At 37.3% G+C, this 12500-nt stretch overlaps 2 long non-coding RNA genes across 3 annotated transcripts in view; one reads left to right on the top strand and one right to left on the bottom strand.

Moving 5' to 3' along the window:
• Positions 1-12500, top strand: part of LOC143029116 (uncharacterized) — a 61993-nt gene that overhangs the window by 27018 nt on the left and 22475 nt on the right. The gene's annotated exons all lie outside the window — the stretch shown is intronic.
• The window catches only part of LOC143028985 (uncharacterized), a 12640-nt gene continuing 8142 nt past the window's right edge, over positions 8003-12500 (bottom strand). Inside the window, exon 3 of the long non-coding RNA XR_012966755.1 lies at positions 8003-8370. This is a non-coding gene — a long non-coding RNA (uncharacterized LOC143028985). The remainder of the gene's footprint in view (positions 8371-12500) is intronic.

The raw sequence follows: 12500 nt of genomic DNA, 5'->3' as shown, positions 1-12500 counted from the left end.
TGCCGGAAACTGCAATCATTAGCTTGCTTGCTCCCATGGGGACGGTCACATGGGAGCACCACCTTCCCTCCTTCACTCCTTCTTCCTCTTCTTTTTCTTCCTTCCTCCTCGAAAAATAATAATCCTTCCTCCCCAAACCCTTTCTTTTTTTCAATAAAATCTTAACCATTTCCACTTCCTCGCCCTCTCGCCATCTTTCTATATTTAGATTTTTATCCTATATATCTATATATCACCTATCTATTCATCTACCTATATATCTATCTATATATATGTATCTATACATATGTATAAATCACGCTCGCGTAATACATCCTTCACTCCAAATCACACATTTAAGAAGACTTGTTTTGATTCCCTAAGAATGATAACAAAAAGAGTAATTCCTTTTATGTGCAACTTGGACAGATAACGGAGTTTGCCTCCCCGTAGCTTCGTACCCGTTTCAACTACCAAGGAAGACTTCGGTGACCGTTGGCAAAAAAAGGAAAAGTACTTGGCAACAGATGCGGTAGTGGCAGAGCGAGCCTACTGCCAATAGTATCCCATAAATGGTAAGGTACATGTACAGAGTAGGCCTATCTTCATGACGGGTAATTTGATGTGACCCGCACAAATGTTCTGTGTTGGTTTGGGAGTGTTCGTGGGATGTCCGAAGTACTGCATATGAGGTACAATTTCTTTTTCTATTTCCAGTCTTCAAATTTCGGAAATTGCTGTATTCAGCAACGAAATCCCCTTCCGAAAATACACCAGAATTTTTTGTTACGAATGATAAAGCTTTCAGAGGTTTAGATATTTCCAATACAGAGAACTATGTATATTACGAATGGATGGAATTGATTATTGTAGCCATGAAAAAAGTTGAGGAGGTAGTATTAGGCACACGAAAGAATAACAGTCACAATAGTAGAAGTAGAATAGTATGCAAACACGTATGTATGTATAAATGTATGTACACATGGATTTATATATAACTTGTGTATGTGCGTGTGCATACAACCACTCTTCTAAATAAACAAGAAAAACGAAGAAGGAAAACAAGAGGGGGAATTACCCTTCCACTTAGCAGTTCCACACAAGAAGATTTCCGCAGTTTCATTCTTATTTTGTGTTTTTGTTCACAAGTTTTTGCTTGAAACCTTCCCCTTTCCCACTCGCCTCGCCACCTCGACAGAAACGCCACCATCACATCTCGCCAGATTATTTGGATGGCACACAAGACTTCCTCTAAATCCCATGATAACTTGAGTTCTAAACACAACAATGATAATAAAGAAGAAGAAGAAGAAGAAGAAGAAGAAGAAGAAGAAGAAGAAGAAGAAAAGAAGAAGACGAAGATGAAGAAGATGATGGAAAAGAAGAAAAAGGGAGAGAATAGAGACAACGATGATAATGATAATAATGATAAAGAAGAGAAGAAGAGAGAAAAAATAGAGGTAACGATGCCAAGATATGGACACAATAATGTTAATAATGAAAATTATAATAAAGAATTTAAAAAAAGGAGGAGGAGAGAATAGATGTATAGATGCCAAGATATCTTATATTTCGTTAAGACGTTGTGGAATGCGTGTTGTAAACGAGATAATGACTATTTTCTATCCAAACTCCTTCTTTCTCTTTTTCTCTTCTCGTCTTTCCTTTGTCTCGCACGCAAACACACACACACACACACACACACACACACACACACACACACACACACACACACACACACACACACACACACACACACACACACACACTTCGTTGAGGACGTTGGTGGCCATTTCAATGCGAATGACTTTAGACCAGCTTATCGAGTCCTGAAGAAATTCCGTTCTAAATCCTTGACCCAAGTGAACACTTTTCGAACATCTAATGAGCGACTAATGCTAGATATCAATGGGTACAGCGTTTGCTGAATAGAGTACTCTGGGTGGTTGTACATGGCTGACCCTCCTAGCAGCCAAATTCCCCAAGCTGGTGTTCGGGCGATGGTTGCCGATCCACCGACAGATGAAACTCTGCCTTCTCTGAGTGAGGTGTCTCTTAAGTTAAAGGGTGGAAATGTGACTGGCATATGCAACGTCAACGCGAATTTGCTGAAAGCCGGAGGTGGGGCCATGGTTTCTGGGCTGCATGTAGAGCTGTCTGTCGTTTGGCAGTTGAGCACCATTCCTCTAACTGGAAAAAGGGTCTGGATATCTGTACCTGGAAAGGGAAAAAGGGGATGAAATGACGACAACAAATACTGTTCAGCGTTCCTGGCCCGAGTTCGCTCATGGGGGTTGTTGGCAGTCAATGTTGATCTCAAAAAGACCCGAATCAGTGCATCGTAGGATGCATTATGACCTCCTTTGGATCCATGGAATTCTACCGAGGATTATTGACCTGATGTCTGGCCAATTCTTCGGGGCAGATTACTGTGAAATTTGGAAGAGTATCCAGATACTTTTCTTTTAATTCAGTGAGGCAGGGGTGTGCTCTCACCCTGACAGTTTTCAACTCCTGCATTCACTGAGTATTGGAAAGAGTATCACTATCATTGTGGAACACTTGTTGGCAACCTTGTATTTCCCGATGATGCTATACTTCTTCTGGAGTCGATGGAGGTCCAGGTTGCATCCCTTTCGTTACTGCACAAAGAGGCGAGCCCAGAGAAAAGGTCTCTTGGACCAAAACTAAGAAATTCCTGGATGACATAGTTCAGTCTGCCCGTGCATGCGGCGAGGATATTAGGGTCTCCGAAAGCTTCACATGCTTTGGCAGTGTAGTGCATAACTGAGGTGGGTCATAACAGTCCTTCGTAGGTTATGGACTCGTTCAACCAGAGCATATGTTTGTTGATATTTATGTTGGACTAAGATTCGAACCTTCAATGGCTTGTGCTCCCTATTTTTTGTACAGCTATGAGGTATGGGCATTGAATAATGACTTGAAGCAGTTTCTCCACGTCTTTGGTATCATGTACCACCAGAGAATTGTGGAGTATTAATGGTATGATTTTGTATCAACCCAGCGACTGATCCACGAGACTCGGGCGAGGTCTGTTATAATTAGTGAATGTCATCCCCGGTTATAAAGGCATATAGCACGTTTCCCTGATGCTGATCACACTCAGCGTTTTCTCCACAAAAGACAGCCCTCGGTGGAGACGACAAAGAGGACGCCCTTCAGAACTCCTGCCAAAAGTTGTTTTGGAAAGAGAAAGGTGGCTGCAAGGGGGGGGGGTTCTTCCACGGAGAAACAGCGGTGTGTATGTGAGTGAGGCGACGCCCCCCTCCTTTCGTCGTATGCTTCCCATTGATGTATGTATGCATACATGTAAACATTGGTAAAATATTTCCATTCCGGGGTGAGAAGGGTACAACGGCCATGCAATGACCATGGTCTGTGAAGATAATGCATATAATCAAACCGAGTCATGATAAAAAATGTTTGAAGAACAGTGTTATTGTTGGGGGGTGAGGGTGTTCCTGTGGGATTGAAAGTCGGTGGTTGTGTCTGTATGTTTATCCTTCCACTCGCACCCATGATCGTACAGAGTGCTTGAGCGCATATTCACGTGCAAGTGAATATCGTGATTGTGGAAGTACGTGCTTTCTTGATATAGTGAACAATTTGGTCTGACGACCAAATTCCTTTTCTTTTGCATATTTCATAAAAATAATTATATATATATATATATATATATATATATATATATATATATATATATATATAATGTATACAGATTGACCTCTCATTAACGGACTAAAAGGGGGGTAACGGTGTCCGTTGATGTGAATAATCCGTTGATTTGGAGTGGTTTTCCGCTTGAAAAAGGAGTCCAATTTTAACTGTTTCCCTTTCTGATACTGTTCATGAATCGATAATTCTCTTAAAGTGTTCATAATAAGCCTGAACGTCACCGTTAGCAGAGAGATCAACGTAAGTTATGAGCGTGTCAATAGCCTGGCGCACCTCCGACATCACGATCTTGTTAACTAGTAAACAAAACAAAGTGCGCGCCATCACGCCATCAGCCACTCAGCGGACAAACGCCGAACTAACGGACGCATTCACCCTACCCGTGAAATTTAGACTGTCGGACCGGACCAGTGGATTTTTGACCGGACCAGCGGATTTTGTCCGTTGCATCCGATATCCGGTAATGCAGTGTCCGTTAATGAGAGGTTAATCTGTATATATATATATATATATATATATATATATATATATATATATACATATATTTATATATATATATGTATGTATATATATGTTCAATTGAAGACCAGAGCTAATTCAATATCCACTATCTTCTTAGTGATTTTCTCAATTTTTCTAATTGTTTGATTTTATATTTTGTGTTATGTTTTTCGATACAATAACATCATGGATCTCGGAAGTATTGTGTTTGACCTCCCCACAAGAATCAAACAGACTATTAGAAAAGATTGGTGAAGGAAAGTTTCGTCTGTTCAAGATATCTTCAGAGGCTTTGATGATGTCTTGAATAGACGAAATGTTCGGTCACCAGTCTTTTTATTTTCCTTTTTATTTTTATTTTTTTTTGCATATATTGTGAATCACGTGTTATTTTATTGCATATATTATATATATATGTCAACTTAAATATTCAAATGAAGGAATGTGTAATATCTTAAACAATTATTTTAGCTCGGTAATCGTAAACGAAACACCTCAAGGTGAATTCCAAACTGAAACCTGTGAAAAGTCTAGGGTAAACTTACTCGGTACGGTAAATATAACAAAAGAAAAAATTAAAAGGTGTATAGACAAACTCAAAGTTAATAAAACACCAGGGCCTGACGGTTGGCATCCAAGAATCTTAAAGGAAATGAAAAATGAGATTGTTGTTCCATTAGAAATTATTTTCAAGAAATCCATCATATCCGGAGATGTCCCAAGAGAATGGAAGCTAGCTAACGTTACTCCCATATTCAAAAAAGGTGACAAAAAGAAACCAAATAACTATAGGCCTATAAGTTTGACTTCAATCGTAGGAAAAATAATGGAAACTATCATCAGAGATGCTATCGAACATCATTTAGAAAGTAACCGTTTGATAAATGATAGCCAGCATGGTTTCAGACGGAAACGTTCTTGCGTGACTAACTTACTCGAATTCTACAACACAGATATCTCGAATTATGACAAAAGAAACAATATAGATTTAGTATATCTAGACTTTGCAAAAGCTTTTGATACCGTCCCACACGAAAGACTACTTACTAAATTAGCTTTGCATGGAATAAGTGGTAGCCTATTAGGTTGGACTAGTAATTGGTTGAATGATCGAAAACAGAGAGTTGTTTTAAATGGACAAACTTCTGGATGGAAAAGTGTTGCAAGTGGAGTTCCTCAGGGTTCCGTTCTTGGGCCACTTCTATTCATAGTATATATAAATGATATAGACCATGGACTAAAATCTACTGTTTCCAAATTTGCTGATGATACAAAACTGTGCGGAGTGGCAAATGATCACTCAAACCAATTAGATATTCAAGAAGATTTAGATCAATTACAGCAATGGTCTGAAAAGTGGCTAATGAAATTCAACACAAGTAAATGCAAGGTAATGCACATAGGTAAAAATAACAGTAAGTACGATTACAAGTTATTTGGAAATTCGTTAACAAAAGTGGATAGTGAAAAAGATCTCGGCGTAATTATCAGTAACGACCTCAAATCATCCAAGCAGTGTATTTCAGCCTCTGAGAAAGCAAATAAGATTCTAGGACTGATTGCGCGATCTTTTGATTTCAAAAGTCCATCACTCATTAACAAGCTATATAAATCGTTAGTTCGTCCACATTTGGAATATACTGTTTCCGTATGGTCACCGAATCTCATTAAAGACATTGACAGATTGGAAAGAGTACAACGGCGAGCCACAAAACTGATTCCAAATATCAAAAATAAATCATACGAAAATCGACTAAAACATATGAATCTGTTTTCTCTAAAAAAGCGTAGACTCAGAGGTGACTTGATACAGGTCTTTAAAATTCTAAAGGGAATTGACAACATCAAAAGTGACCAAATTTTTACATTGAATGAGAATCAGACAAGAAACAATGGTCTCAAATTGTCCGGAAATAGATTCAATTTGGAAGTAGGTAGAAACAACTTTGCCAACCGTGTAGTTAATGAATGGAATAAACTTCCTGCACAGGTAGTGCAATGTAGTTCAGTTCAAAGCTTTAAGAATAATTTAGATAAATACCTAAGTAAGATGCTGTAATGATTATAATTTATCTTATATTATTTGTTTTTGTTTTGTTATCATTTGTCTGTTTGATTTTTATTTATTATTAGCTATATGTCAATTTAATATCATTTACTATTTAATGTTTGTTTACTATTTAACTATACCTATGCATTTATTTATGTATTTTATTTGTTATTTACATTATCATAGTTTTTATTTATTATTTTATTATTAATATTATTTTTTTTCCGCATCCGACCTAGATATGGATCAAAAGGTCTCCTGTCGGCATGCTCCGCCTTTGTAATCCTTTGTAAAAAAAGAAATATATATATATATATATATATATATATATATATATTATATATATATATATATATATATATATATATTATATATATATATCAATATTCTTGGATTTTTTAAAAGTCCAGATGACTTGGTTGAAAACGACAAATGCTGGACTGGAAGTTCACGGTTGAGACTTCTGACGTTACGGTTGTAGGAAATGCAACAATTTGATTCGTCACTTCCTTTGTAATTTTTCTAATTCTTTTTACTCGGAGACTCTAAAGAAAAACAAATTCCCCAGACAATTTCTCAAGTGCAATGTTCGCATCCGCAAATCGCCGTGTTTTATAAATGTTGCAATGCATTGGTTTGTTTTGTATCTTTCGTATTTGTAGATGTAGCATTCGAATCAACACTGAATTAGTGTCTTTACACATTTGTTGTATACAAATAATTGTTATGCTTGTAGGATCTCGTCTGTGCGTACCCAATGGTCAATTCTGACATTAAATTGTCCAATATTATTTTACTTTACTATTCCTTCATCCAAACTATTCCATGAATTATCAATTATATGGAAATATATTTTCAATGTCCTTCAAACATTTTGTCCTTTTTCTCGTTTTGTAGTCTTAAATGTGCGACTACAACATTGATGGAAAATGATAAACTGCGGTCTCTTGACCATGTATTGTAGTTTTAAATGTGCGACTACAACATTGATGGAAAATGATAAACTGCGGTCTCTTGACCATATATTGTAGTTTTAAATGTGCGACTACAACATTTATGGAAAATGATAAACTGCTGTCTCTTGACCATATATTGTAGTTTTAAATGTGCGACTACAACATTGATGGAAAATTATAAACTGCGGTCTCTTGACCATATATAGTAATTTTAGATGTGCGACTACAACACTCATTTCATCTCGAGCCTCTGTTTTTCCTTTTCTCTCACACTGAAAGGTCCTCTTTATCAAGTTATGCCCTCACCTCTCATGGTTCTAAACCAGTGGCTGACCTGAGGGCCAGGCAGCCACGACAAGAGTTTTTGGGCAGTGGACAAGATGCAGGGATGACCCGTCATCCAGGAGGTGCCAAGATAAGAGTGAGGGAATAGGATAGAGGGGAGTGGAGTATGTAGGGGATGGAATGGGTGAGAGTGGTTTCTATGCCTTTGTTTTTTGGCTACCATCCGTGTAAGGGGGAAAAAGCCTTTGGTACATGTATGTATGTATGTATGTATGTATGTACGTATGTATGTACAAATTATACATTTCTATATAACGTGAGGAATCTGAATATATAAAAAATCCATCACTGTCCTGGTAGAAGTATATGATAATTATGATTATCAACTTTGTAATATAGCAAAGGGTTTTTCTTCATCAATATTTTATAATTATTATTCATCTATCTTATTCATCTATTATTATTCATTCTTTGTTATCCTTTTTTTTTTTTTTTTTTTTTTTTTGCTGGCAGGGATTTGGAAAAAAATGAGTGTTGAGAAATCATGAAAATGGGAGGATGGGTAAAAGGTTGAGAACGAGTGTTCTTTCTCACCTTTCTCTCACCAGACGGTCGTTGATTTCAACTGTCAGTCGTCGACCTCGTCATCAGACGCCTCCACTCATCTCGATCCTCGTAAATTTCTTGTTCGTTTACTTCTTCCAACGTTAAATTTCTTCCTTCCAAGTTCCTTTTCACGCAGTCCATTCTCCACCTTTCCCTGGGTCTTCCAACCGGCTTCCTTCTTCTAGGCTGCCTTTCCAAGTACTTCCTAGGATATCTATTTTCCTCCATTCTCTTCATATGACCAAACCATCTCAAGTTTCTATACATTGCTATTAGATCACGTCACTTTCCTGTCTCCTGTAACGAGGAAGAACCGGTTTCATTCCAAAATGACACCGTGTTGAAGTAAAAAAAAAATATATATATATATATATATATATATATATATATATATATATATATATATATATATATATATATATATTAAAATTTATGACCGCAACCATCCACTGTGGAGCGAAATCAAGATGTACTCAATTGCCTTCTAAACATTTAGACGCTTCAGTTCATCTGACCAGTTTCTTTCAAAGGACAGATCCCGAAAATTACTGTACACAGCGATCAAAGATTTCTTTGTGTTTGATGTTGATAATCTGATGTTATGCACACAGCACAACCATTCCACGAAAACTACGAGGGCGATGTAATTACAAGCTTGATATTAATTGTTTTGAGTTCACAGAAGAATACCAAGAGAGAGTTGTTTGTATGTGGCACTAAGGAAGTGGCCAGGGAGAGTATTGCGTTAAAAGACTGAATTGAACACGAAAGAGGAGAGACTGAAGAATAACAGGAAATACAACAAGAAGCGGAAAAGGACAATGACTGCGAAGAAGAATGGAAAGAGGAGGAGGAGGGGTAAGAGGAGGAGGAGGAGGGAGAGTGCCTGCTGGACTGAGAAAAAACTGGTTTGTATGGCTTTCGTGTTGCGGTCTACACAACACCAAGAGACCAGGCCTCTTACCTCATCCCACAGGTACATGTACAAAGATTCTTACATTCATGGAAACTTACATGTATGCAGGAATACATACGTGTATATTTTTCTTTTATTGAACTATGAGAATACTGTTTTATTGAAACTGAAGACCTTCAATATCAAAACAGCTAAACCTATTAGCGCAGCTGAATCCATCAAAACTCCCTCATCCCTATCCCCCACCCACTCCTCATTATGCACCACAGCATCTTCCATATACAACCTTTCTCCATTCACACCTATCTTCCGCCCTCTCCCGTCCTTCCTCAACAGACATTCCCCTCTTTCCCAATTCCCCTTTTACCCCATCCATCCATCCCATCCTAGTTCGCCCCCTCATTTTCACTCCTACCACCTCTGCATTCCACACCTCTTTTACTAATCTTTCTTCAGTTATTCTTTCCATGTGTCCAAACCATCCCAATACTCTTTCATCAACCCTATCTCCCAACTCCCTTTCCACCCCTGTTCTCCTCCTCACCTCCTCATTTCTCACTCTATCCATCCTAGTAACCCCTATCATACTTCTCAGGCACCTCATCTCAAACACATTCAAACTCCTCCTCTCTTCCTCTCTTATGTTCCATGTTTCTGTCCCATACAGTGCTGTTGGCACAATCACTCCATACAATCTCCTCTTAGCATCCATTCTCAAATGTCTATTTCTCAATACACTTTTTAATCTACCAAGGTATTTACTCGCTTCTCTCAATCTACATTCTACCTCCACCCCCACTCCTCTCTCTCCTGCCACATTCGCACCCAAGTATTAAAACTATCCACTTCCTCCAGCCTCTCTCTCTTAATACTTACAGCCTGCTGCCACTCTCGCCCCTTGTACATCTCATCACCTCATTTCTATTCACATTTATCTTCAGCTTCCTTCTTTCACACACCTTCCCAAACTCTGTCACTAACTTCCTCAATCCCTCCTCTGATCCTGCTACAAGCGCAGTGTCGTCAGCAAACAACAACTGGCTTATCTCCCACTTTTCTCCATTTTCTTTAACCATCTCCAATCCCTGACCCTTGCATTCATCTCTCGCACCATGCCATCCACATATTAATTGAACAGCTAGGGCGACATAGCCTACCTTTACCTCAAACCACTCACTCTCTCCATTTCTGATTCTAACATAAGCTCTACTACTCTCATAAAAACTCTTGACTGCTCTTAACAGCTTTCCTCCTATCCTATATGTCTGCAAATCCTCCCATGGTGCCTTCCTGTCTACCCTGTCATAAGCCTTTTTCCAGATCCATAAAACCCTATAAAACATCCTTCTCTTTTCCTACAGCTTTCTCTCATAACAGCCTTACCACAAAAATCTGATCCATGCAACCCCCTACCTGTCCTAAACCCACACTGTTCCTCACCAATTACTCCCTCTCTCCCTCTCCTAATCCTCTCAATCAAGACCCTCCGATAAGCCTTCCCAACTACACTTAACAAGCTGATCCCTTTGCAACTACTACACTCACACTTGTCCCCTTTTCCCTTGTAAAGTGGAACTATACAGACACTCCTCCAGTCCGCCGGCACTCTACCCTCTCTTAAACATACATTAAACAACCTGAACAGCCAGTCCCCCATAACTGTAACCTCCTTTTTTCAGACATTGTGCATGGCATCCATCCAACCCACGTGCCTTACCTGCTATCATATATATATATATATATATATAGATATATATATATATATATATATATATATATATATATATTTATATATATATATGTATGTATATATATATATATATATATATATATATATATATATGTGTGTGTGTGTGTGTGTATATATATAATATATAGATATATACATATATATATATATATGTATATATACATATGTATATATATATATGTATAATATATATATATATGTATATATATATGCATATATATATAATATATATATATATATACACATATACATGTATATATATTTATGCATATTTATATATATACATACATATATGTGTATATATATATATATATATATATATATATATATATATATATATAATCTGATCCATGCATTAATACTTTTACACATAAATGCACGCATACATACATAACTACATTACCACATACAGAAATACACACATACACACAAAAATACATACACGCATACATCATAAACACATACACACATTTATAAATACACTGATACATATATAAATACATAGGGCGCATACATACATGAATACATACGTGCAAGCAACTATGCATGCGTACATATATGTAGTCGTACATACATACACATATGGGGTATTGACTATGATTCTTATGCAGTTGATACTTTAGGAACTTTGATAACGTATCTATGGAAAAGATTCATGCAGCATTTTCTATTTATCGGAAACTAATTTCTATTAAGAAAACTATACTGAACTGACGGTCCTTTATGCTTGTTATCAGGGGACGAGATGAATATATACATAATAATACATAAATATAAACATAAATGCCAATTATGTACAAGGATATAATTCTGAGCACTAGCCAATACGAGGAACAGATAAGCTTGATCAGGTGATTGGGCGGCGTATCAATTTACCAGCGCTGATGGAATCCATCAGTTGCACATGTCGATTCGATTGAACCGACCAGATTTCTCTCTGACGCATTTGCAATATATACTCAATTACCAAAACACATTTGCTGCAACAATATGGATTATTATGTTTCGTTTTCTGTTTATGCTATTATGCTACTGGGTAAAGAGGAATTGGAAGTGTCAAATGTGTTACGAGTTAAGAAATAATCCTTTACGTCATATATCAATTTTGATGAATGATGTTTATACTTTGAAGTTGGCTAATGCTTGATTTATCATTAGCTATGATTAAGTTTTCAATATAATGAGGAAATATTCTCAGTAATATATATTTATAGGATTTCTTTTTCTTTGAAACCATTCTTAGTATTATATATTTTATCATAAATTCTTTTGTAAAAATCGACGTTGTTCTACCATATTTTGTTTACATTTCATACACGGTTGCCGGATGTTCCATTATTTTAATATCATGAAACCCAATCTTATCATACCTGAGGTATGATACCTCTATTCTCCATTATACTGATTACCTAATTTCCCATCATTTAACTTTTAGCATGGGAACTAACCTTTACTGATTTTTTTTTTTTAAGTCTGACAGAAAAACACACGTTGGGTAAAGTGTGCAAAAGAGCAATTGCGTTGAACTCAAGCGAGCAACTATCCCGCGCGTCTATAACACTCTCCCTCCCCACCCTACCTCATCCCGCATACATATTTGAATACCCATCCTCGTCTTACACCTAACCTCCCCCTACCCTACTATCCCTCTCCACGTTCACCTTCTACCCCTATCTTCAGGACATCCCTAACACACCCTGACCACTCGCCTCCCTCTCCCTCTCAAACGCACACTGCATACTCACCACCCTACTAAACATG

Source organism: Oratosquilla oratoria, chromosome 10 (genome assembly GCF_046742065.1).
Source record: "Oratosquilla oratoria isolate Oo_2021 chromosome 10, ASM4674206v1, whole genome shotgun sequence".
In the NCBI taxonomy this organism is placed as follows: domain Eukaryota; kingdom Metazoa; phylum Arthropoda; class Malacostraca; order Stomatopoda; family Squillidae; genus Oratosquilla; species Oratosquilla oratoria.
Note: the sequence above shows the minus strand (reverse complement) of the source record. Positions and strands in the feature narration are given on the sequence as shown.